This window comes from Ambystoma mexicanum, chromosome 4q (genome assembly GCF_040938575.1).
Source record: "Ambystoma mexicanum isolate Mex_15411 chromosome 4q, UKY_AmexF1_1, whole genome shotgun sequence".
Lineage (NCBI taxonomy): Eukaryota > Metazoa > Chordata > Amphibia > Caudata > Ambystomatidae > Ambystoma > Ambystoma mexicanum.
The window spans coordinates 349,081,987-349,106,077 of record NC_090928.1 but is presented as its reverse complement, the minus strand read 5'-3'; positions in this window follow the sequence as shown (position 1 = coordinate 349,106,077).

Below are 24,091 nucleotides of genomic sequence, written 5' to 3'. Positions count from 1 at the left end.
GGGACAGAGGAAGCAGGTGTGGTGGCTGGTGAGGAGTCGGTGGGGATTTCCACGCCTGCTGTAAGTCGTGGCCGCTGCATGTGCAGCAGGATGGATGTCAGGACCTGTGTGATGGTCCCCAGACAGTCTCTCATCAGCACTGCCAAGGCATTAACTGCGGATGTGTTGGCCATTATGGCGGCTGTGGTCCCTGCAATGGCTGTGGCTATCTCCCACCTGGTGTCCTCGCCATCCGCGATGTATTGGCGCAGCAGGTCCAACATCGACTCCTGTCTGGCCTCCACCGTCGCCAGCCGTACCTCAAGGCTGTTGGTGGGTGCAGCAGTGGTCGAGGGTGCTGTCACAGGGCCTGCATTATCAGTGCTGTCCTCATGGATGGGGCTCAGGTCAGAATCGTCCAGGCAGGGATTGCACTGCTGTAGGTGGGTGAGGGCTGAGTTTGGGGCTGGGGGGTGGAAACGGGGCATGGGGACTGTGGACATCCCACATGCGAGACTCCTTCCTGGTCCACATACTCCTCCACGTCATCTTCGGTGGTGGCCAGTGGTTGTAGGGCCCCAACCTCCACTGGTGTAGGTGTGGGCAGGTGGGTGTCCACAGTGTCAGGTGCACTGGGTGTAGCTGTGGGCTGCCCTTTTCCTGTTGCCGGGACGTGGATGCCCTTGTGGTGGTATCCCGGCTGGCATCTTCTCCATCGGTGCCTGTGGGGGGTAGAAGAGATGCAGGGCATCAGTGATGGTGTTACATGCCAGATGCATTATATGGTGCTGTGGAGTATCTCATTAATCATGCATTCATGTCTTACAGGTGTGTCACACAGGGTAGTATGAGGGGGCATTTTGGCATTTGCTGCATGGCAGGTGGTATGCCGTTGTGTTGGGGTTTGTGTGATGTATTACATGGGCAAGGTCCGTGTTTGTTGGCTGTGTGTTGGCAATGGGATTGGCACTCAGCATGCATTTCAGTGTGGCAGGGTTTACCCCTCCATCTGGACAAGAATATGTTAATGTGTGTGTTGGGACATGCATTGCCTTGCCTATACTCTCTTCCACATAACTTGTGCTGCGTCATGGTTTCCCCTACAGGGATAAGCAGGGTCACTCGCCTCCATCTGCTGATGTTGCCGCACCCGTATCCATCTCCCCAAATCTCTCGATGGACTCCAGATTGATGAAGGTGCTTGCCGTCTCCTCCCAGGTGGTCAGTTTGGCAGCAGAGTGGGGACCCCCGCCTGTAGCCATGGCCTCCCTCCTGTTACTTGCAAGGATTTTGCAGACCCTGAGGCGGAGGTCATCCCACCTCTTCTTGCAATCCCCCACTGTCCGTGGGTTGGTTCCAACAGCGGAGACCTTGTGGGCTACCTCCTGCCAGATCTCCTTCTTGCGCTGCTGTACCTCACGCTTCAGGTCCTGGTCTTTTATCACATCAGCATGTGCAGCAAGGGTGTCTGCAAGCATGTTCAATTCTGCATCAGAAAAGTGTTTTCTCCGCAGGTGGGGGGAAGTCTTCCGGGTTGGCTTCGACATGGTGCATGTATTGCCACTGGTCTCTCCTGTAAACAACTGTTGGTTTGGGAGGATTGCAATGGATTGTGTTTTTAAAGATGGCCGCCGGTGCATTTCCCGTTCCGACGCAATGACGTTACTTCCGGGTCCGGTATTACGAGCCTGGTATTAGCATGTTATTACCGGGTAGGTATTAAGGGGTTCCTCCTAGGCGGAGGCGGTATCGGCGGGTCCCATGATGGCACTATCTGGGGGTTGGAGGGCCTTTAGCGGCATGCGGGTATGGCCATTACCGCCATGGGGCTTCGCACGTGCTTGCGCACTCGTAAACACCCGCTATTAGCGGCGTCATACGAGCACAGACCCGCTCTTACCTCCATGCCGGAAAATGACCCCATTTTTACTGCACTACTCGTAATGAGGCCCATAGACTCCCTCTACTTTACATTTCTCAGTAATGCTAATGGGAATATTGTGGCGTTCATCCTCCGTTCCAGGGACTGGAATGGTGGATACCGGCCCAGATGCCCAAGTTATCAGCCCAAGCCAAGCGAGGGTGGATAACAAGTTTTCCGTACCATTATCCCCCATTCCAGCCCCTGTACTGAGGGATTAAGGCTATTAGCACCCTAGGTTCTCAAAGCAGGAACGTGCGGTGTCAAAAAAGGATTTTCCAAGATGGCCACCAAGGAAAGGGAAGGGACTGGTTGCATACAGGGCCCCTCTTCGCTTTCCATGGCAGCCTGCAAAAGGCGAAGCGAAAACCCTTTGACCAAATTACTACAAGCACATTTTTCTTCCCTTTCAAACCTATCCCAATTTCGAAGACCTTTACCACAAAGCCGGTCCCAGGTGGACATGGGCACTTTAACCCCATGTGTTGTTCCTCATGGTCATGGACAGTAGCCAGGTTTTCCGGATCATGACCTTATTCCATGACCCAGACAATCTGGCCAATGCCCATGGCTAGCGGCTATACCTCAGTCACCAAAAAAGTATATCACTATTTTTTGTAACTACATTATGACATTTGTTCAAAAATAAAACACGGGCACATTTGTAAAACCATGTTTACACATCTTTGCCAATGCACCTTCCACAAGTTTGCTGGAAATCCACATGTTTTATTTTTTCAAAAGTGTCAAATGTATGCACATACAATAGTCATACAACCTATCCCCACTTGACAGAATTCAGTCAGACTTTATGAAAACATTTGTATCTAGATCTAAAATCTTTTTGCAAACTTGTGTGTAGGTTCATGAAATTGCATCACAATTATAAGCCTTTACAATATTTTGGGACCCCGGACCCCTTTAATTTTGCCCCTCTCGACAACATCCCATAACACATTGCAAAAACATGTATATCTATATCTATAATCTATGTACAAACCTTTGTGTAGATTTGTCAAATGGCACCACATTTATAAGCCTTTAAAATAATATGTGAACCGCCTCTAATTTTGTCCGCTCTTTACAAAATCCCACCAAACTTTGCAAAAGCATTTATACATAAATCTATAATCAGTTCCCCAAGTTAGGTGTAGATTCGTCAAATGGCACATAATTTATAAGCCTTTATATTATTTTGGGACCCCCCTCTAATTTTGCCACCTCTTCACAGAATCGAACCAAACTTTGCACACCCATTCGGAATCAGATGAAGAATATAAGTGCATGTAGTTTAATTAAGTGGTGCCAAAGTTATAAGCCATCCAAGAACTGCTTTTCCACATCCCTGTAATGCAGAGCTGCCCGCGAACTTCACAGGACTGTTTGCAGACATTTGCTGCAAAAAGGACAAGATTTTTGCTTCGTGCAGCCATATCCCATCCCATCTTCATCACCCCTCAACTCCCCAGAGATTATTTGATAAATTTGACAAGTACAGTGTTGTGTTTTTTAATATGTTTGTACCATGTTGCCTGCGGACACCGGCTGCTGTCTGCGAATCCAAGATGCAGGCATTTCCAAAAATCCGACGCACTTCAAGCTTTTCACCATCCAATCAGTGGGCGCTTCCAATTTCCGTGGATACCACGTTGCCTTTTAAGCCAATCAGAGTCCTGTCCGAGGAGCGAACAGGGAAGTGTGTCAGCGGATTGGACATAGATATCACACATTTTGTTACTTACATTTTGGTCATTTTGAAAAAAACTACTGGATGGAATTACACCAAATTAACAAAAGCATGCTTTCGGGACCAAGCTGCCACTCCTGCTGTAAATTTGGTGAAAATCCGTCCAGCGGTTTGGGCTGTCGGCGTGAGCAAAGTTTTACTCCATTCGGCCTATGGGAAAAAAATAAATGTTGGGACCCCCCTATAACTTTGCCCCCCCCTTGACCAAACCTCACCATAACTTTGCAAAAAAATTCGGAGTGGGTCATATACTTTTTCTGCAAAGTTTGGTGAGGATTCATCCATGGGGACCGAAGTTATAAGCCGCCCAAAAAGTGCTCTTCCTATGGGGTTAGCAACTTAATCATAACTACATGGCCGCTACCGCAGGCCATGTGTTATATATTGGGCTTCATTCCGAGGTTGGAGGTAACCATGCTGCAATTTGTGGCATGGTTACCTCCTGAACGTATACCGGGTCGGGCTTCCTCAAATGAGGACTTACCGGGCCATTCCAACCTTGGAGGACCCGGTAAGACCTCATTCAAGGAACCCGGACCCGATACATTCCCCATTTCCATTTGAGCCCCCATAGGGCTCAATGGGAATGGGGAGGGAGCTGACAACGGGCCTGTTAATAATGGGCTCATTGTTAGCTCTCTGGTCTCCTCGCGGGACCCGCTAAGGACGCCTGGTTTTTCCATGCACCCTTTGCGTGTCCCGCAAGGAGACCTCGTAATAGGGCGGTAAGGGGTTAATGGAGCCGGCACCATTACCGGCGCCGTTAACCACTTACCGCCAAACCTCATAATGAAGCCCGTTGTGTATTGTGAACTATAATGTTGTGTTCATTCATGTTTAAATTGCGTAAGGTTTGTTATATAAACAATTCTCAATATTAGAAAATGCATCTTAATAATACTGTAACATGTATTCAATACGAACAATTAGCTACTAAATAAGAACTTTTAAATTATCTAATTAACTAATATTAAATAGTATTTCTCTGCAGTACCCTCTACGAGTGCCTCTGTCTCCTGCTGACTGCTGCCTGGGAGAAGTCTTTCTGCTATTGCTATTGTTCTGAGGGTTGGACTTGCTCAAGAAACCTTTCATCCCGCGGAGTGGCTGCGGAGTAGCTACAGAGTAGCAGTCTCTTCAGTCTACGGCAGCGCAGGCCTCCTGCGATGGATTTCCCGATTCATTTGGCCCCCTTAAGTCCTGCCCTGGAAGAAGAGGGTTGCCGTTTGAGGAGTTCATGCAATCGGCACAATGAGAAAATGGTCTCTACTCTTGTCAGCAGGCTCCCGCCTCATCTAGTCTGGGAGGGGGGCGCCGTGTCCTGCTGGGAGCAGGTGCGGCCCTTCCCGCTTCAGGAATTGATGTGTAAAGGGAAGTGCAAGCGCCGCCCATGAATGAGATGCCTTCACACCAACTTCGGCAGGGCCGGCTGGCCCCTTCTACAAGCTATAATCGACCAAGCAAGCCCGGAATTACACCCACCTCACCTGGTGTCCCCGCCACTACCGCTTTTTCAGCTGCTTCTACCCTTCAACCGTTGCCACAGTTGGTAGGGCCGGCTCCACCCCTCGGAGGAGAGGCTGCGCTGGCTAACCCCGGTAAGGGGGGGTGTGGTGGCAGGGAGGATAGTGGGAATGCCGGGGGGGCTTAAATCCAACAGGCCCCTGGTGCCTCACAGGGAGGAGTACTCGATTCCCCCTCTCAAGGGGGGGCTGAGTCCGGTCCAGGTGACATCACCATCAGAGGCCATCGACTGGAGGAAGGTGCAAGATCAGGAGAGGAGACCATGCCTCCAGAGCTCCACCTACCTAACAAAAATCGGCTAGTGGTTCCCATTCAAATACATGCAAGTCCGCAAGAAGGCTGCTTGCTTATCCCTACTTTCGAGCCGGACCAAATCAATTTAGATGACCCGACGCACACTGACATTATCAGTGAGAAACATAACTTGGGGAGGCCCCTCGAAAAGCTCATCAATGACAGAAATGAACCTGCCACTTTGAAAAAACCTTTGTATCTATTTGCAAATCAACGGCTGTAAAAACAAAAAAATGCGCCATCCCGGCGCAAGTGCAGCACCCATCTAAGGCAAAAGTCAGGAAAAAAAAAACGCCTCCCTGTATGATCCCAAGAAGACCGGACTTGTTTCTAAATAAGAAGAAGGAAAAAAGGGAGTCCTCAATGAAAGGGGACGCTCCAAGCTCTCTACAGGCATCATCTGTTGTGAATTTCTTCTCTAAACATTCAGAAAGAACGCTCACAAAAACTGGTGAACTATCAGATGTGTAAATGTTGAATGCGGTCCAAGATCAGACCTCTCTAACACAATGCAAAATAGACGACATCTCACAGGGTGCAGATGAAATGCCCATCTCGGTCCAAAAGAACCAGGTACTGGATTTACACTCTCCTTCGATCAGGTGGCATTTTGGATTGCATCGACCCACTTCAAAGGCTTTCGAGTTGGTCGAAAAAAAACCTTGCCGGTTGATTTGGAAATGGGAGAACAAAACAAGCCGGGGGGGGGGGCATCTCTGACTCCAGTCATGGAAAGAACATCACAAGATGCTATTCCCTCAAGCCATCCATCTAACGCGCCTGTCCCCCGGTTGGCCCCCTGGCTGGTCTCAGTGAGTTCAGGGGCAGGCAGGGAGGTTCAATTGATAGGAATGGGGTCGGTTGACAAAGAAATAAGAAGGCCACTTCACTCAGAGCCACCTTTCAAGGCAGCAGCAAATGAAATCAGGGACTCCCCGATGCCGGTACGCACGCAACCCAAAAAGAGAAGCACCGACTCACAAATTGGAGAATCCCCACTTTTGGCAAACTTATTAGGGCACTCCCCCGCCATCGCTGTGAGAACTCTAAGATGCCCTTCTTCGTTCGGCGGATCAACCGGCTGTGATGCTGTTCTGGGGCACGGGCCATTCCCAGGAACCGAGAAACCCCAGAGCATCTTTGCCACTCTCTTCTCCTATGAACAGACGCTTCAGCAAATTACATCCAATATATCGAAGTCAAAGATATCTGATCTCCTTTCTGTGATGTCAGCGATAACAATTGCCTTAGCCCCTTTTTTCAATCTCTACAAGTCCCTCAATGACACTCTGAAGGACCACACATCCGATTCAACTTTGATGCACAGAAAACTAATATACCTGGAAGGGCATATAAGTGCCATGTATAAACGTCTAGAAAATGAAGGGAGGTGCACTCAAGCCCTTTCCAAAGGGAATATCCAAGAAGAAGCAGTGAACTCTTTGGGTTTACCAGGAAAAAGACATCTTATAACCTATGAAACAAGCACCCAGACTTCCACTGAACAAGGGGTTCAGCTCCCGGGAGAGCAGTCCCATAAAAAAAAAGACATTGCGAGAAAAAAAAATCCAGCGGGAGGTCGCACTGAAGGGGCAATTAATGATGATGTCATCCTTATTTTGCCATTCTCGTCCAACACACAAAGTGTGGACCTAGCTCCCAAAGAATTTATCAACAAAGATTTTGCTGTCTTCGATGCTATAAAATCCAAAGAACTGACAGTAAACTGCCAGCCCCCCCCACCCCCACTAGATAGGGAGCACCCCAGTATGGAATTGGGGCTCAAAATCTGGCTTCCGCTGCCAGAATCAACACAAAGAACATCAGGCCCTGGCCATGCCTTAGACAAAGGAGAAACGCTAAACACCCCAAAAGACTGTGAGAAAAAGAAGTGCCCTCCACAATCTCCAAGAACTGTGGACGATTTCATGGCCGCTGACGATCTGATAAATCTAAGTGAACACCTCCATTGTGAGGAAGAAGAGCAAGACCCTCAAACGGAGGTAGAAGACAGAGGGGTTATCAACCAGGGTGACAAACCACCTAGACTTTCTAGAACCATTTCCACTGCCAAATGCAGGCCCGAAGACAGTGCAGTTCCAGGCCTTGGAGGATCACTGCAAAAAACGAATCGCCAAATCTACCTAGGGCTTGGCTGAGAGTATTGCGACCCCTCAATGAGACTCGAGAAGGGAAAGGCCAGAAGCAAGGAACTCGTCCTCAAGTAATTCTTCTGTCTTGTGGAAGACACTTGGCAAAGCGAAATCGTTCGCCCGGGCACACTGAAAAGAGCGAGAAATACTGTGGCGGATCCATGTCCGGCTCTCGCTGCTCTTGGTCGACTTATCCCCAGTCCAGATACCACTATTCTAAAATGAGCACCCATCACTTAAGGTCCAAGCCAAACCTTGAGAAACCTAGTAGGACCAATCGAGTCAAAACAAAACACATCTTCAACTTGGAACAGCATTTTTACAATTAGGAATACCTTATCCTGAACAGGAGATCAGTTCTCAACCTGTGCAAAAGTATTCCAAATTTGTGCTTCTTGAGAACAGAGGACCTTGAACTTGTTGAACCAGCCCAGGAGGGATCCAAAGCGACTGCATAACTACACATAACTTCTCCAGTCATGAAAACTATGATTGGAGACACTTTGGAAAATGTTTTGAGACTGAGGTTCGACCTGCTGGAAATAGCAGACAACCAGTTTGCGATTGGGCCCTCCCCCCTCAACAACAAACAACCTGTTGTAATGTGACTTGAGTGGAATGATATGATGTCACATGGAGTTGTTCTTGGATCAAGGTCCTAAGCATTTCAGAGTGTCCTTTTTTATGTTCCACTAGTTTCAGTTGATCTTGACTTGTTGTGCCTCTGGGTACTCTGGCTGTGCTGGGGGTCCTATGAGGTTTATTTCTTACAATAATGTTCTAGCTAAGCATCATACGTGGTCGACAGCTTCTTAACATTATGACGAGGATGTCAGAAGAAAGGGACCCCCAGCAGCAGTAAAGCCGCTCCGCATGAGACAGGCGTTGTAGCGGCCGACGTTGGATCGGGCAGCGAGTGTTGTTTACTAACACATCGCCACAGATGTAAGTGCTCCCCTGGCCCCTCCCTCCTTAACTCCTTAACCCGATACGAGAACTCCTTGAATAACAATAGCAGCGTTTGAGGGCAGCCACGACCACTGAATCAGCATTGCAAGCATGTGCCAGGCTTTACCGTACCTCGTGATATAGAGGCGCACATATAATGCCCCATAGCTGCATCAATTATGCGACACGCAAGACTGCACACAAGGTAAATGAAAAGTGCCGGGCCTTTACCATATTAAGCTGTCATGAGGTGCACACGGATCGGGGTATACGCCTCCTAGACGCAGCAGTTAATAGTGCTGCACTTCACCCAAGCAGCCAACCAAGCAATTAAGTTGCTTAAGAAGAAGACAAGAAAGGAAAGGGAGAGGCACACTCAAAAGGGGGCACATTTAAGTTGCATCCATTCAAGCTGGTCCAGGGAGAAGCAGTTTTCAAAAGGGTTGGTGCAACCTCTCTGTGTTAATGCACAGTGCGTACAAAAATAGTTATAAGGAGCTATATATATAAACTAGAGCCAGAGACTTTAAGCCAATATTTGATAATATTTGATAATAAGAAGGAGCTCCTGTGGATTGGACATTATTCTTTCTTGGAGTTCATCCAGGGTTCCTAAGTGTCAAGGCGACACCAGCCTACCAAGAAGGAAAGAGACAGTCGGTCATTGTTCACTAAGCTTTGTGTGGCTGGAGCAAAATGGCCTTACCGGGCATAGCGGGCCCTCCAATTTTTATGCCCACACCGGGTCTCGTAAAAATATTATGGGCTCAGTGGTGCAAAGGATTCATGCATTACCTTACGGCGGCTGGTGGTAATTCTTACTCCAATGAAAGAAAGTTGGCACTCTTACTACATTTTTTGGAATATGATGGGCAAAGAATTTTTGAAACTCTCCCACAACCCACCGCTGACGGAAGTGGTGATTCTGTGAATTAATTTGAAGTGGCCCTTCTCAAATTGGGTTTACATTTTAATCCCAAGACAAGCACCATATTGGAGCGTTTCAACTTTCGGATGCGAATGCAGGAACAAGGGGAATCGGTAGAGGAGTATGTGACTGCTTTACGGCATCTTGCTCTGTCGTGTATGTTCCAAGAGTCATTTGATGAGCACATTCGAGACCAATTTATGACCCATTGCAGCTTGAACAAAATCCGGGAAGAGCTATGGTTGAGGGATGAGCCCACCCTTGACGAGGTATTGGACATCGCAAGACGTGTGGAACATTTGTTATCCTGCGTGGCGAGATTAGCCAAAAAAGAAACCAATGAATCAAAGGAAGGAAAAGGGGAAATTCTAATAGTAGTTGATGCTAAAAATAAGAAGAAAGGAAAGGAGAAGAAATTTACACGTGGAAGCATGGATGATTATAAGGATAAAAGAAGACAAGGTAGTTTTCAGAGAACAGAGAAAAAGGATGATAAACTATGCTTCCGATGTGCGAGCAGCGGTTATTTTGCAGTTTCGGTGGTGTGCCCAGGGCGAAGAACTATTTGTGCAAAATGCAAGAAAAAGGGGCACTTTTCAAACTGTTGCAAGAACTATCTGATGGGTCAATTTAATCAAAGGAGAGTCCTGTACCTCAATGAGGAAGATGAAGTGAGATCGTTGGATGATGATGTTGAACCAACATTACAGAATGTCATTGTTAATACCATAAATGTTGTGTGGAATAATGTGGATGAGTGTGAGCATCCGTTTGCTACTCTGAGAGTGACTGGGCATTATGTTTGCATGATGGTGGATTCAGGTTCTAAAATGACATTGATGTCAAGGGATTTATTTGAAAAGGAGTTGAAGGGTGATATGCATGGGTTATTGAAGCCAGACATTAATCCTGGAGGTTATAACCAGGACAGGATAGTGTTGTTAGGTTATGTTGTAAGAAAATTTGACTTCAAAGGACGTTGGTGTGAAGGAAAGCTATATATCACCAAAAAGGGCCTCACTTTGCTGGGTTGGAGAGAGCAGAAGAATTTGAGGATTAGGCTTGATCCCAATGGGGAAGAGCAAGTATTACAGGTGGATTATACACCTAGTGTAAACCATCCTAAAGTCTTTAGGAAAGTTTGGGTAAGGTAAAAGGAGTTCAGCATCAGATACTAATAAAAAAGGATAGTGTTCCCATTGTTGCCAAATTAAGACCTGTTCCTTTGTTTTTGAGGGATGGTGTTAAGAAATAATTAGAAATATTGTTGCAGTTGGGAGGGATTGAAAGGGCAGGAGGGGTGGAGTGAACTTCACCTGTAGTGGTTGATAAAAAAGGGTCTGTTGAGCTGAGATTGTGTATCGATTTACGTGAACTTAACAAGTGTGTCTTAGTTGACAGACACCCCTTTCCAAATATGGGAGAGATGTTGACGAGTGTGGCGCGGGGCAAGGTATTTACGAAATTGGACATGGCGTCTGCGTAACACCAAGTAGAGTGGAGGAAGGATGTAGAAAACTGACGGCATTCATCACCCATGAAGGGGTATTGCAATTCAGAAAGATGCCATTTGGGTTGGCGTCTGCCTCATCAGTTTTTCAAAAGGTGATGGACTGATTGTTGAAAGACATGATAGGGGATTTCAGCTTTCAAGATGACGTTTTAATATGTGGCGAAACAAGAGAGGAACATAATAAGGTGTTGGATATTGTATTGAGAATATTTGAAGAGAGAGCTATCACCTTGAAAGAGGAAAAGTGTGAGCTTGGAGTTTCCAAAGTAGAGTATTTGGATCACGAAGTGTCCGGAGATGGGGTGAAACCAAAAGCGAGCTTAGTAAACTCAATTAAGGATGTGAATAGACCTACAAATAAGGTTGGGTTACGGTCATTCCTTGGCATAACCGAGTTATATCAAAAGTTTGTGGAGAATTATGCCCTCAAGGTGGTGATGAGAAAGCTATTGAAGAAAGGGGCTGAGTTTGTATGGAGTGAGGGTTGTGAATTGGAATTTCAAAGGATAATGGATGAGATAAACATGTCTCAGCTTTTAGGGTGTTTCAACACTATGAGGACCAGTGCAATTACTGTGGATGCAAGTGAAGCTGGTGTGGGTGCAGTCTTCTCACAAATACGTGAAGATAGATCTGAAGAAATATTTGCACATGCATCTAGAGGATTGAGGGGTGCAGAGGTGCGATACTCCGTATTAGAGAAAGAGGCCTTAGCATGCTCTTGTGCGGTTGAGAGGTTCAAAAGCTTTGTGTGAGGATCGGACTTTATCATTCGGACAGACCACAAACCTCCCAAAGTGATTTTTGAGAATAAGGGATTAGACAGAGTGTCACGTAGGGTGGCTGGATGGGTCACTAGGATGCAATGTCATCGGTTCAAAATGGAAGTGATTCCGGGAAGGGAGAATGTTTTTTCGGACAGTTTGTCAAGACTTAAGGTGTCGTCGTATGATGTGGTTGACAAAGACAACATAGAGATGGTGTTTGTAAATTCTGATGGTATTGTGTCTAAGTGGTTGGAAGAAGTAGATAACGATTTAGTTATGAACCGTGTGATATTGTATGTAGTGACATCGGTGTGGCCCAAAAGGATTGAATTGTTGGAAAGGGAGAAACCATATTGGGAGGTGAGAGATGAGTTGTCTGTTACTGGTGGAATCTTATTTAGGTGGGGTTGAGCAGTGGTCCTTGAAGGTATTAGAGCTAAAGTAATTGATTTAGCTCATATTGGCCATATTGGGATTTCTAAAACGAAAGGTATTTTGAGATGTGATTACTGGTGGCCGGGTTTCGACAGGGATGTTGAGAGACGATTGAATAGTGTCTCATGTGTGATAAAGTGGGTAAGATTTGTGAAGCAAGGAAACAACCCTAATAGATGCCAGTGTACTGTAAGCGGTGTGGCGTGATGTGGCCATGGACATTCTTGGGCCTGTTGAATTGGGATATGGTAGAGGCAAGTTCGTCGTAGTCGTCATGGATTTATTTTCTAGATGGTGTGATTTTAGGATCGTAAGAAAAATTTTGGTTGAGAGTATGGTCAGTGTGCTTCAGGGGATATTTGCAATTGAAGGTATCCTGGAAAGTGTCCTGACTGATAATGGCACACAATTTACTGGAGGTTGTTTCACCAAATACTTGAAGAAGTGTGGAGTAAAACATAAGAGATCAGCATTGTGCCATCCTGAGACTAATGGGGTGGTCGAGAGAATGAACAGCAATGTAACGGAGAGTATTCGGATGGCGCAGGAATGTGGATATGATAAGAAAGTAGCGTTACAGAATAAGATGTGGGCTTTGCGCATGGCACCTCATTACACCACCGGCTTGTGCCCTTTTGAGTTAATGAGAGGTCACAAACCAAATTCAATGGTGAGTTCTCCATGGTTGGGTGTGATTAGAGAGTCAGATTTGGTAGTGGATGAGGTGAGAATGAAGTTGAAGAAACAGAAAGAGAATTGGGTAATGCGTGAGAATATGAAGAGAGGCAAGAAGGAGTTGTGAGTCGAATGTGGTGATTGGGTAAAGATCAAAAAGAGTGTGGTAAAGAGAAAAGGAGACTCCTTGTATTCAGATCCTGTGATGGTTGTTGCCGTTTAGAAGGGAGCGGTACAAGTTATGGGTGGTCAAGTTTGGAACAAGGACAGAATTGCTGTGGTGAGAAGGTGTGGTGCGTAATATTGTGATTGGGCAGGTGTAAGGTGTCATGTGTGTGGTTGTGTACATTAAAAGGGGGAAGATGTGTTGTAATGTGAATTGAGCGGAATGATATGATTTCACATGGAGTTGTTCTTGGATCGAGGTTCTAAGCATTTCAGAGTGTCCTTGTTTATGTTCCACTAGTTTCAGTTGAATCTTGACTTGTGCCTCTGGGTAATCTGGCTGGGCTGGGGGGTCCTATGAGGTTTATTTCTTACAGTAAAGTTCTAGCTAAGCATCATACGTGGTCGACAGCTTCTTAACAGAACCTTTAGCTGATGGTGGAGAGCACAATCTACAACAACCCCTTAGGGGTAGGCAGATTCCCGCTGGTGCCCTTAGAGAGGATCCAACAAACCATTGCCCAAGTCCCCCTAAGCGACCGGGCTCCAACTCAAGAAAACTTAAAGCACACACCTCTTCAACAGCTCTGGTCTTGGATTCCGAAAGCTCTAACCTCAAATCGGAGAAAGTAGCAATGCGACGGGCCTCTGCACCCGTTTGAAAAGGAGGAACTTAAAAAACTACAAAACTCCTTGTACAGGGTGTTGAGGTTAAGGTCTTGGAACACGCGGGGCTTTCGCCATCTGGTGATAGAGGGCCGTATAAATTTGGGCACTTTTGACATACTGTGCTTACAAGAGTCTTGGATGATGGAAAAGCCTTTCATGGACGGCTACGATTTAACTTTTGTCCCTGCAAAAAAGGGGCTCAGGCTTAATTTCAGCGATACGTGCAGGTAGTGGGTTTCACCTACAAGAAACACTGATCACCAATTCATATTTACTGGTCATTTTAGTACGATGGGATCAACACATGGGCACATCCAACAAGGTGCTATCAACTCCCATGATCATCATGAACACATATTGAAACCCACAAGCCATGGATAATAAGAAGCTTACATCGAACATCAGGTCTCCCAAGTGATCATCTGTGGGGATCTAAACGCAATTTGCCACAGTCAGGAAGAAATGGTAAAGCAGAGCTCTCCCAAATCCCAACAGGAAGAGAGAGGGGACAAGTGGACTGACCTTATGTCCTTGAGAGACATTTTGAACGAAGGAGACATATTTTCACAAGTGAAACGTGTCCCAACTTGGGAAAGAGATACATCCCATGCAAACATTGATTACATCTTTGCAACAAGGGTGTTGGCACCTCAAATAGTCTCGTTTAATGTCATTAAGACTAATGCAAGCGATCACAACCTCTTGTCTCTCACATGGAAATCCTGCTCAATCCAGAAACTCCAAATGAAAAATGAAATGGAATGTAACTCCCAAAGAAACTGTCCCAAACTGACTGTTAGAATTATCACGGATCTTACAAAAAATTACATCAAGGGGTGAGGTGACAACTACGTCACAGGCAATTTATCAGCTCCGGATGACCAACCACTCTTTGTTACCTACAAGGCCAGCGCCAACAAATCAAAGATTCCCTTAAGTCGCACCTACAGTAAGATCCTTGTAGAAAAAAAGACGGGAACTCCGGAAACTTAAGCGCTTGGATCAATAACAAAATTCCACACTAAATAAGGATCGCCTGCTCATAGCCAAAAAGAAGTACAATTCGTGGGTTAAAAACCACTGCCTAACACTATACCAACAGGACTCTGAGGAAATACTAAGAAAAGTGAGTGGCCATAACCCACGTGAATTCTGGGCCTTAATCAGATCTGTGGACTCCACAGTGGAGGAGGGCATGCTGAACAACATTGAGGAGGAGTCGTGGGTGAAGTTCTTTAAAACACTCTTCCACAGGACATCACCCAGTCCCATCATTGAGCAGGAAGAAGCAAACAAACAATGGGCCGACTTAGGAGACAAAGACAAAATCATAGAAGCCATCTGTAAGTTGAAACCATCAAGAGCCCCGGGACCAGATGGCATTACAAACATTGACCTCAAAAAGCACGCAGAGGAATGGGCCGTCTTTATTAGCGTGGTTTTCATGACATGTACGGAGGCGAAATCTATACCAACATCTTGGATCTCATCTATCGTGGTCCCTATTTTTAAAAAGGGATGCAGAGAGGACCTGAGAAATTATCGCCCCGTTGCGCTGCTAGATGTGATAGGCAAGGTCTTTGGCACGCTGCTTTTGAAGCGCTTCCACCTCTGGGCTAGTACTGCGCTGTGTGCAGATCCCTTTCAAACAGGATTCACAAAAACCATTGGGACAAGTACCAACATCATGTTTATGAGCGCCCTGAAGAGTAAGATCCTAGAAGGGGCCGCACAAGTCTTCATGGCTTTTATTGAGCTGGCTCAAGCCTTTGACCAGGTCAAAAGTGAAAGGCTATGAGACAAATTAAGACTGTGGCAATGTCCGCCCGCAATCCTACAACCCATCCGCGCACTCCACGACAACACCAAAATGAGGGTGTGCTTGAGCCAACAGGGCTGGCTTTCTGAAGAAATACCATCATCGAGAGGAGTCAAACAGGGCTGCCCTTTGGCGCCAGCTTGTTTCATTACACACATAGGCGACTTTAAAGACTCCGAGATAAAAATAAGATCCTTTCCTCCCACAATGGGAACGATAAAAACCACTCGCCTTTTGTATGCGGATGATATGATATTAATGGACCATACACCTATCGGCCTGCAGCTCCAGCTTGACAACTTGGCCTGCTATATATGCTCAAACAACCTGGAAATCAACATAGGCAAAACAAAGATCATGTCTGTGGAAAAATCTCAACAAAAAAAGAAAGATTGAAATGATTCCTAGAAGGCACCGAAATAGAAAAGGTTTACAAATTCAAGTACCTTGGTGTGACCCTTGACTCTTCAAAAACAAATATGGCTATGCAACAAGCTCTTTTAGACAAAATAAGAAACTTGACCGCGCAAGCGAGAGCAATGGACAAAAAATGTGGTTTCTTCTCCTTAGTCCGAGTGATCAGCTTCTTCAGATCCAAGGTCGTGCCATCCATAACATATGGCATGGAAGCCATGCCCCAAACATTGGAAAAAATATGGCCACGGTTGGAAGGGTACTTCTAGAGTGTGCTAAATCTACCAATATCGTCATCCATGGTACTAATTAGACACATACTAAGCCTCCTATATCTTCAAGCCACAATTGAAAGAAATAGCATTATGCTATATAGGAAAACCTTGTTGAACGACTGTCCCCGCATACTTAACGTGATCAGACTGGAAATGACAAGAACAAGGTGCAGCATGCTTAAATCATGTGAACAAGGCTGCAAAAAGAAGTTGAAAGAAATACAAGACGGTGAGGAAGAGCTGATTCAAAACCCCACAACGATAAAAAAGAAAATGGAACAACTGGACTGGATCAATACCATGGACTCTGCCACACACTTCAAATCGACAGCTCACCTACTGGCGCAAATTAGGAAATTAAATTGTGCTCAGAACTACCCAAGAAAGTTGGCGAACAAGCCACTAAGGAACATTTTTCTGAGAGCCCGTCTCAATCTCTTAGAATCCAACATGATCCTAGCGGTCAGAGGCTTGGCAAGTATGAACAAATGCAGTTTCTGTAAAAGGGTCGATCAGATTGAAACGTTAAGGCACCTGCTTTTGACTTGCCCTAGAACTCAAACCACAAGAGTAAAGTACCTGCAGCCGCTTTGGGCTTCCGCACACATCCGGAAAGAATCCTTGTGGTGGGAAAGACTAATTGGCGGGGGAAAAAAACACATGGGTAATAGCAACTGCACAGATTTTGAGACAAATTCTAAGCGGAAGCAACACATAGGTACAATTTGGACTCATCTTTTATCTGAGAAATCATTTTACTTGCAACAGTTACGTTTTCTTGTAAAAATCGCTAATCCGATTAAATCAAGTAATAAATAATAATAAAATACTTAATCTATTCATTTACTAAGAACAGATCAGAAGGAAATACAAAGCAGTTTTAAGTAGAACAGCTTAAATGTACCACGAAACATGCCCACCTAACATAAAAGATATTCTAACTTTGAACAAAAAAAACTCTAGACTTGTTTACTTATTTCAAACTGGTTGGATAATCTCTTTCATGTAAATTAATTTAACCTCTCTTTTTCATTTCTATGTACTGTAAAGAACTCATGGTGGCACCAGTAAAGACAGACACAAGTGATCACAGTTCAAGGGTGTTTATTGAACAATGAATGCAGGGTGGAAAAACGCCTAACCTAAACCTACATCTAAGATGGGAGCAACCGTCGACCATCAAAAGATAAAAAGGGCAGTCCTAGTGGTGTTGTGTCACATAAAAGGGCCTATACCAAAAAAAACTATTGCCAATCCTTACAGAAACAGTGTGGGCTAAGGTTCCCATAAAGAAAGAAGTGTTCTCAAATCACAAATCAGGATATAATTGCCTGGTTTTCAGCACAGGACAAGGTGGGACCTTGGAGCACAGCATGCGCTTCAGCTTTCTCAGCATGAGTCAACAGTTCTGCATCAGCTGTCGGGTTCTTTGAGGGCCAAGTCTCTTTTCAATGAAAAGTCTCTTGCCTTCGAGGCCTGATCTATCCAACAAACAAACAAACATAAAGTTCTGCTTCACGTATACCTTGGGTGATGGTTTCACCCCTCGGTCCCCCTATTCCGGGCATAGACCCTTCACAAAATCATATTCAACAGTTCCATTTCAATGCACTTTGGGTGTCAACTTGGCATCCCGGTTCTCCCTCTTTCAGGCTCGGACCCCTTTCTTACTTTCACAAATCTTCATGTCTTTTTAAACAGTTCTTATGGACTTCACAACTTTATTGGCTTCCCTCTGCTGGGTTCACTCTTGCCAACCTTTACAACAAAATGTTCAAATACTAATGTTCACCATGCAGGATACAATTCCCTTAGCTTTCGTAATCATCTGCCAGTCAATGATTTTCAACGGTACAGAGGATTTTACAAGACCACTGTATGATCACTTTGACCTCTCTTCATCTCTTCCCAATGACCTCTTGTTAGGGTAGTCTTTCTACCATTGGGTAATCGCCCAGAGTAATCCTGCCTCAGCAGTCACGTTATATTGAACCCCTCTGTTGCTGGTTTCCCCCCTCTTTTCATTTTTTAAAGTTCAATTTAGCCCTCAACTCAATGGCTATGAGGACTGCTTGGCTTTCTTCTCCTTCCTTTCTTCTCCTTCGAGTCAAGGTTGGTACCTCAGAGACCCGCGTCTCTCTCTGGCTTGGTTATCAGCGGAGGAGGATCTCATGTACCGTAGACATCTGCTGCAACACGGGCTGGCTATTGTTTGCAGACTTATATTTCTGTCTGCGGAGGTTGCACAGGCCTTGGTCGGAAAGGACAAGGTCACTTCTCTCCTTGTCACCCTCTCGGTATTTGCCGTCTTTCACCTACTCTTGAACTGCCATGCTGTGCTCTTGTGCTCCACCTTTTCTCCCTGTGGGGAAGGGAAAGGGCTGTCAGGTGTGTGAAATTCTGCTCAATTGCCTGTCTTTGACTTACCCTTGTATCAGGACATTTCAGGTAAACGGCTCTGGTGTTAGTCTGTTGTCTTTCATGTTTTGCGAAAGTATTTGTGTCGGAAAGGGGGGGGCAGTGGTTTGGAATATCCTACGTGATAGGATGGGGAAAGGGTGTTGAAAGAAGGGGGATACTGCATCTCACCCATCGGTGTCCTACTCCCACTTCCCAAGGACCCCCATCCAGGAGATCCTCCATCACTGCTCCACCCCCAGCAACTGGATCCAATAGCGATGGCCATGTCCTGGTCACCTGGATGACAGATCCCTGGGGATCTGTCATCCAGGTAGCTAGATAGCTAGGGAGACAGCTTCAGGTTTCTCACAGTGCACACTTGTAACTGACACTTTCCAACATCAAAAACACTGAACATTCTTCAGTGCCAGCATCGTTCCAGAACAGAACACAAACAGCAGTTAACTATATACAAAATGTACACCATGGTCAACATAGACCATTACACATCTCCCCTCATTCATCAAACACACACACATACAACATTGGACACTCACCTACAGCCTACCTCCTTTTCCAGTCCTTGCTCCCTTTATTCCACACTCTCCCATTATCCATCACACTCCTTACAACTTGTGACTTCCTGAACTGGCATTGTCCTTTCCTTATTATACCACATCTTCTAAATCGCACACAGTCACCATCCACCAGATCCATTTTACAATACAATGAAGCTGATCATACCTCTGCTTCATCCTTTTGCCCTTCTTTGCTACTACCATCCTCAACCTATGTTCATGCAAGTCTGTAAAATGTGCCCTACACAGCCACGGCAGATAGAATACAGTGTGATTCTTCCTTCTCCTCAGCACTTCAAATGGAACCAATCCTGTAGTGGCATGCAGGCCTAACCTATATGCACAACCCTCTTCTCAAGAGTATCTTCTCAGCAGATTGCTGCCTCGCAAGACATACTGATGCCTTCCATAAGGATGTGGTTGAAGCGTTCAACCACCCCATTCGTTTATGGGTGGTAAAGAGCTGTTTTGTGATGAGCCACCACCATACCCCACAAGAAAGCCTCGATAACCCTAGATATCAAATGGACACCATTGCCCATAAGCACCTTCTTGGGAGAGCCCTCCCTCTGGACCACCCTATCAAGAAAGTTCATCACAGCCTTTGAGTCTGCCTCGAGAACTATCTCCAGCTCCACCAATTTGAAATATAAATCAATGAGAACAATAATGTATTTTCTTCTCCCCCTTTCTCCCACCACCAGCCACGGAATAGCTAGGGCAACATATTCTCATGGCATAACGGATAACTCAAGAGGTGTAATTGGTTGAGTGTAGTTTCTGGGTGTTCAATCAGTTCTACACATACCCCACACTACTTAAGCATCATTTTTACCTCTGCATTACACCCTGGCCACCAATAATTGCCTCTGAGCCTCTCTTTGGTTTTCATCATTTGAAGGTGTCCATCATGACACACCTGCAACAATCTGGCTCTGACACCTACTGCTGGTACTAGACACCCCACTTCGAAAAGAAACTCACCCTCCAAAATAAAGTAATCCCTAATCTTATGGAACACATTAAGCCCATCATCACCAGTCCATCCCCTCCAACTCTCGCCCACACACACCATCACTCTATTAAAATCATGACTGCTTCCCTCCATTTGTGCTCTGATATAGCATCCTCACACACAAGAAATAGTTGTTCTGCCTCACATTCTCGCTCTCCACCTCACTATTATGACTCCTGTGCCCAGATTGGGACAGATAATCTGCCAACAGATTTTCCTTCCCCGGAAGGTGCTGAACACCATACTCATGTCCCTGAATTGATGTCACCCACCTGTCAAGCCTCTTGAAAAACACCATCAATCCCCTTACTCATGATCTCACTCACCAAAGGTTTATGATCAGTGTAAATCTTGAATGCCCTTCCCGGTAGAAAGGTCTTCATTGTTGTGACCGACATACCTCACTGAAGGCCTCCTTCTCAATTACAGAGTGGAATACTTCAGTCAACCTTAAAACTCTGGATGAAAAAGCAATCACCATTTTGCACCCTCCCTGCCTTTGCACTTGAATGGAACCCATTCCAGAATCGCTGGCATCGGTCATGACAGATGGTTCACGCTTCGTGTCAAATTTTCGCAAAGTCACAATGACTTGCCAAAAATCATAAAATTCCTTAGGGAACACCTTTCTTACACAACTCTGACACTCTTCTGTCGGCAAACTTTGGGTAATATTCTACAATCCCTAGAAATTACATGACCGCCTGCCTATCATAGGGTGGTTCCACATCCAAGATGGCAGCCACCAATTCCCTTTTTGGCTTTAGCCCTTTTGTGCTCAGCCTGTCTACCAAAATAATCTATGGACTCTTCTCAACAGTGAAATTCCTGCTTCCTGAGAGTATTACTGTCCTTGGACAGTGCTTGAAGTGCTCTGGTAAGTCTATGGCCATGTTATTTCCTCCTGTAATCTGAATATCATCCATTTTGCTGTTCAATCCACTTCTGATTTGACTGAAAATGTGAAATTGTGACATGCCTTAAAAAAATTCACTGAAATTCAATTTGGAAAAAAAGAGATATCTAGATTCTCATACTCTATTAAAGATATGGCCAATATTTGTACATAAAAAAACAATTGTGGAACGAGGATACAATGTCAATAGAAACATTTAATTTATTTAAACATATTCTATATAAAAAGCTACCTCAGCTGACTCTTGATTTAACAGCAACACATTGTGGACACAATCATACAGATACAACCACCTTGACAATATACATATGAACAATTCTCATAAACTGCAATGTGCAAAAAGTACCATATGAAGAATTTCCCAAACAATGGCCCTAAAAACCTAATGTGCAAAAAACAGAATCACCCTCAATCCGTGGCAAAAGACAGTACTAAACCACCTAAGTGGAAAATCATTTACATAGATATGCCACAGTCTCAATCAGTGGCAGAAAACAATGCTGAACCACCAGAGTGGACACATATGTACATGGATATGACAGAATTGGTTCAAGCCACTGTTTGTTAAATCCACAATCTACTATTTGAGACAATTGTATAACAAGAATAAATGGTCTTGTAATATTTTATGGAGCTCTTTAGAAGGGTATTTTACGTTCTCCTCCTTCCTAGTTTCAACAATTCCCTTAATCTATTAATGTGTTCATCATTACTGGCTGCTGGTGTTAATTGCTTTCAAAAGTGCATCGGTCACGTTGGCTCTGAACAGTTGCTCAACTGAACAGCGCCTCCAATGGGTCATGGATAGGTATTCCTATCTTCCCCTGCTCCTCACATCATTCAAATGGTAGCATAACTATACTTCATCGTCCCTGCTGTGGGAAACCCAAGTCCCCCTACTGGGTGTCGTGGAGAAAATCTCGCACAGGCACCTTATGCGGGCCAGTAAAGAAAGAAAGGCTGTAAAAATGAATAAATCTCAGTGTGTTGCTGATGCGAATTAGCTCAATGTGGTTGAGAGTTTGTTTCCGTGTGATCTTTGATGTCCTGGGTGTTAGTCTTAACAGTTCATGGTAGAGGTGTGAGTTATGGCTACATAGTCCTTTGACAAAGTTGTTTGTCTGAATTTCATAGGTTTTTATTAGTGCAGATTAACTATAACATCCTTTTATCAAATTCTTTTCACTGAATTTTTATTCATGCAATTTAACCATAATGCTCCTTTAACAAAGTGATTTCATTGAATTTCAATGGTTTTTATAAATCAAAATATTTCATAATGTTACAGCAGTGAGTGGAAGTTATTAACATCTCCTCTTTGAACATATATTAAAGTATTGCAAACATCCTTTACATTAAACAATTATTCTACCCACAATCGAGCAGTTTAAAAGGCTGCAGACTATCTATGTTGTTCACGGACATACCTGGAAGCAGGTGGCATGACCCAACCCAAAAATTACATTTTTGTGATTCCTTTTCACACAAATAATATACATTCACCAATATTACAAACAATTAATACAACTGAAACATACATTTACACACAATTGTATGTCTCCAAATGTAAACATTATGTTTTGTACACATTCCACAATATTATGGATTTTTCTATTTATTTATTTATTGCATTTGGTAATACGCCCAAACCCGAAGGTATCACGGTGTAGGTAAAAAAGTTACTATAAAGCTTTCTGGTTACATTGGAAGCAAAAACAGATGAGCATAACTACATTTGCAACATTACGGTGCAAGTACATAATGACGGAAAGAATGGGGTTACCATAGTTACACTAAAGTCCTGAACGGGGCACTTATGAATGTATTTGATAATTAAACAGATTAGAATGTGTTGAATGGCCAAGTATTTAGCAATTTCTTGAAGTGAGTGTGAGAAGGCTCATTGCTTATGTTCAGTGGAAGGGAGTTCCAGATTCTAGGAGCTGCTACAGGAAGACTGGAACCTCCTGTCCTTGATGTCTTGAAGTGAGGTATGAGTAGGTGAGTGCTGGAATTTGATCTAAGGTATCTGGCTGAGGTTTTTCGAGTGAGGCAATGATTAAGATAGGTAGAGGCATTTTGGGAGATGCATTTGTGTGTGGTGGTGAGCGTTTTGTGTATTATTCTAGCTTGTATATGTAGCCAGTGTACTTCTCTCCTAGTCTGTAAGATATGGCTCTGAGAGCTTTATTTTGCAGTAATTGCAGTTTCGCCAAGTTCTTTTTGGGGGTACCTAGCAATAGTTCATTACAATAATCTAACTTAGTCAGAATGAGTGCTCTTGCTAGGGTAATGCAGTTCTGAGGATTGGAAATTGTCGACTGAGAGCAATGAGTTTAGCTGTAGAGGCCGTTGAAGAGGCTAGCGAGTTGACAAGCTTGCTCATGGTGAGGTTTGAGTCCAGGTACACCCCTAAGGTTTTGACTTGGTTTAAAATAATAATAGGAGTACCGTTTATAGTAATAGAAGTGTAGTCCAGCTGTAATGTTTGCAATCGAGCTGGATAGCCTACAATGAGAATCTCTGTCGTTTCGCTGTTAAGGCATAGGCTGTAAGTTGCCATCCAATTTTGAATGAGAGAGTAGATTTTATTAATGAGGGTGGAATCCTGGTCTTGGTTGCCGATGATCGGGATGAGTATCTGTGTATCATCTCCAAAGTTTATATACATTACACCCATATAATTTAATGCTGCAAAGAGAAGTTTTGTGTAGGCATTATATAGAGTAGGGGAGAGCCACCATCCTTGGGGTAAACCTAGAGGAACTGGAAAAGGGGCGGCCGCTACCTCACCAATGGCTACTCTAGAAGTGTGCTCCGATAAGAAGGATTTAATCCAGGAGGTTGATTAATTTGAAAACTGATTTTTATTTTGATAAAGCTAAGCAAAGTTTGTCATGGTCGACTAGGTCAAACGTGGCGGACACATCGAGTAGTAGAAGGATGAAACGTTTCC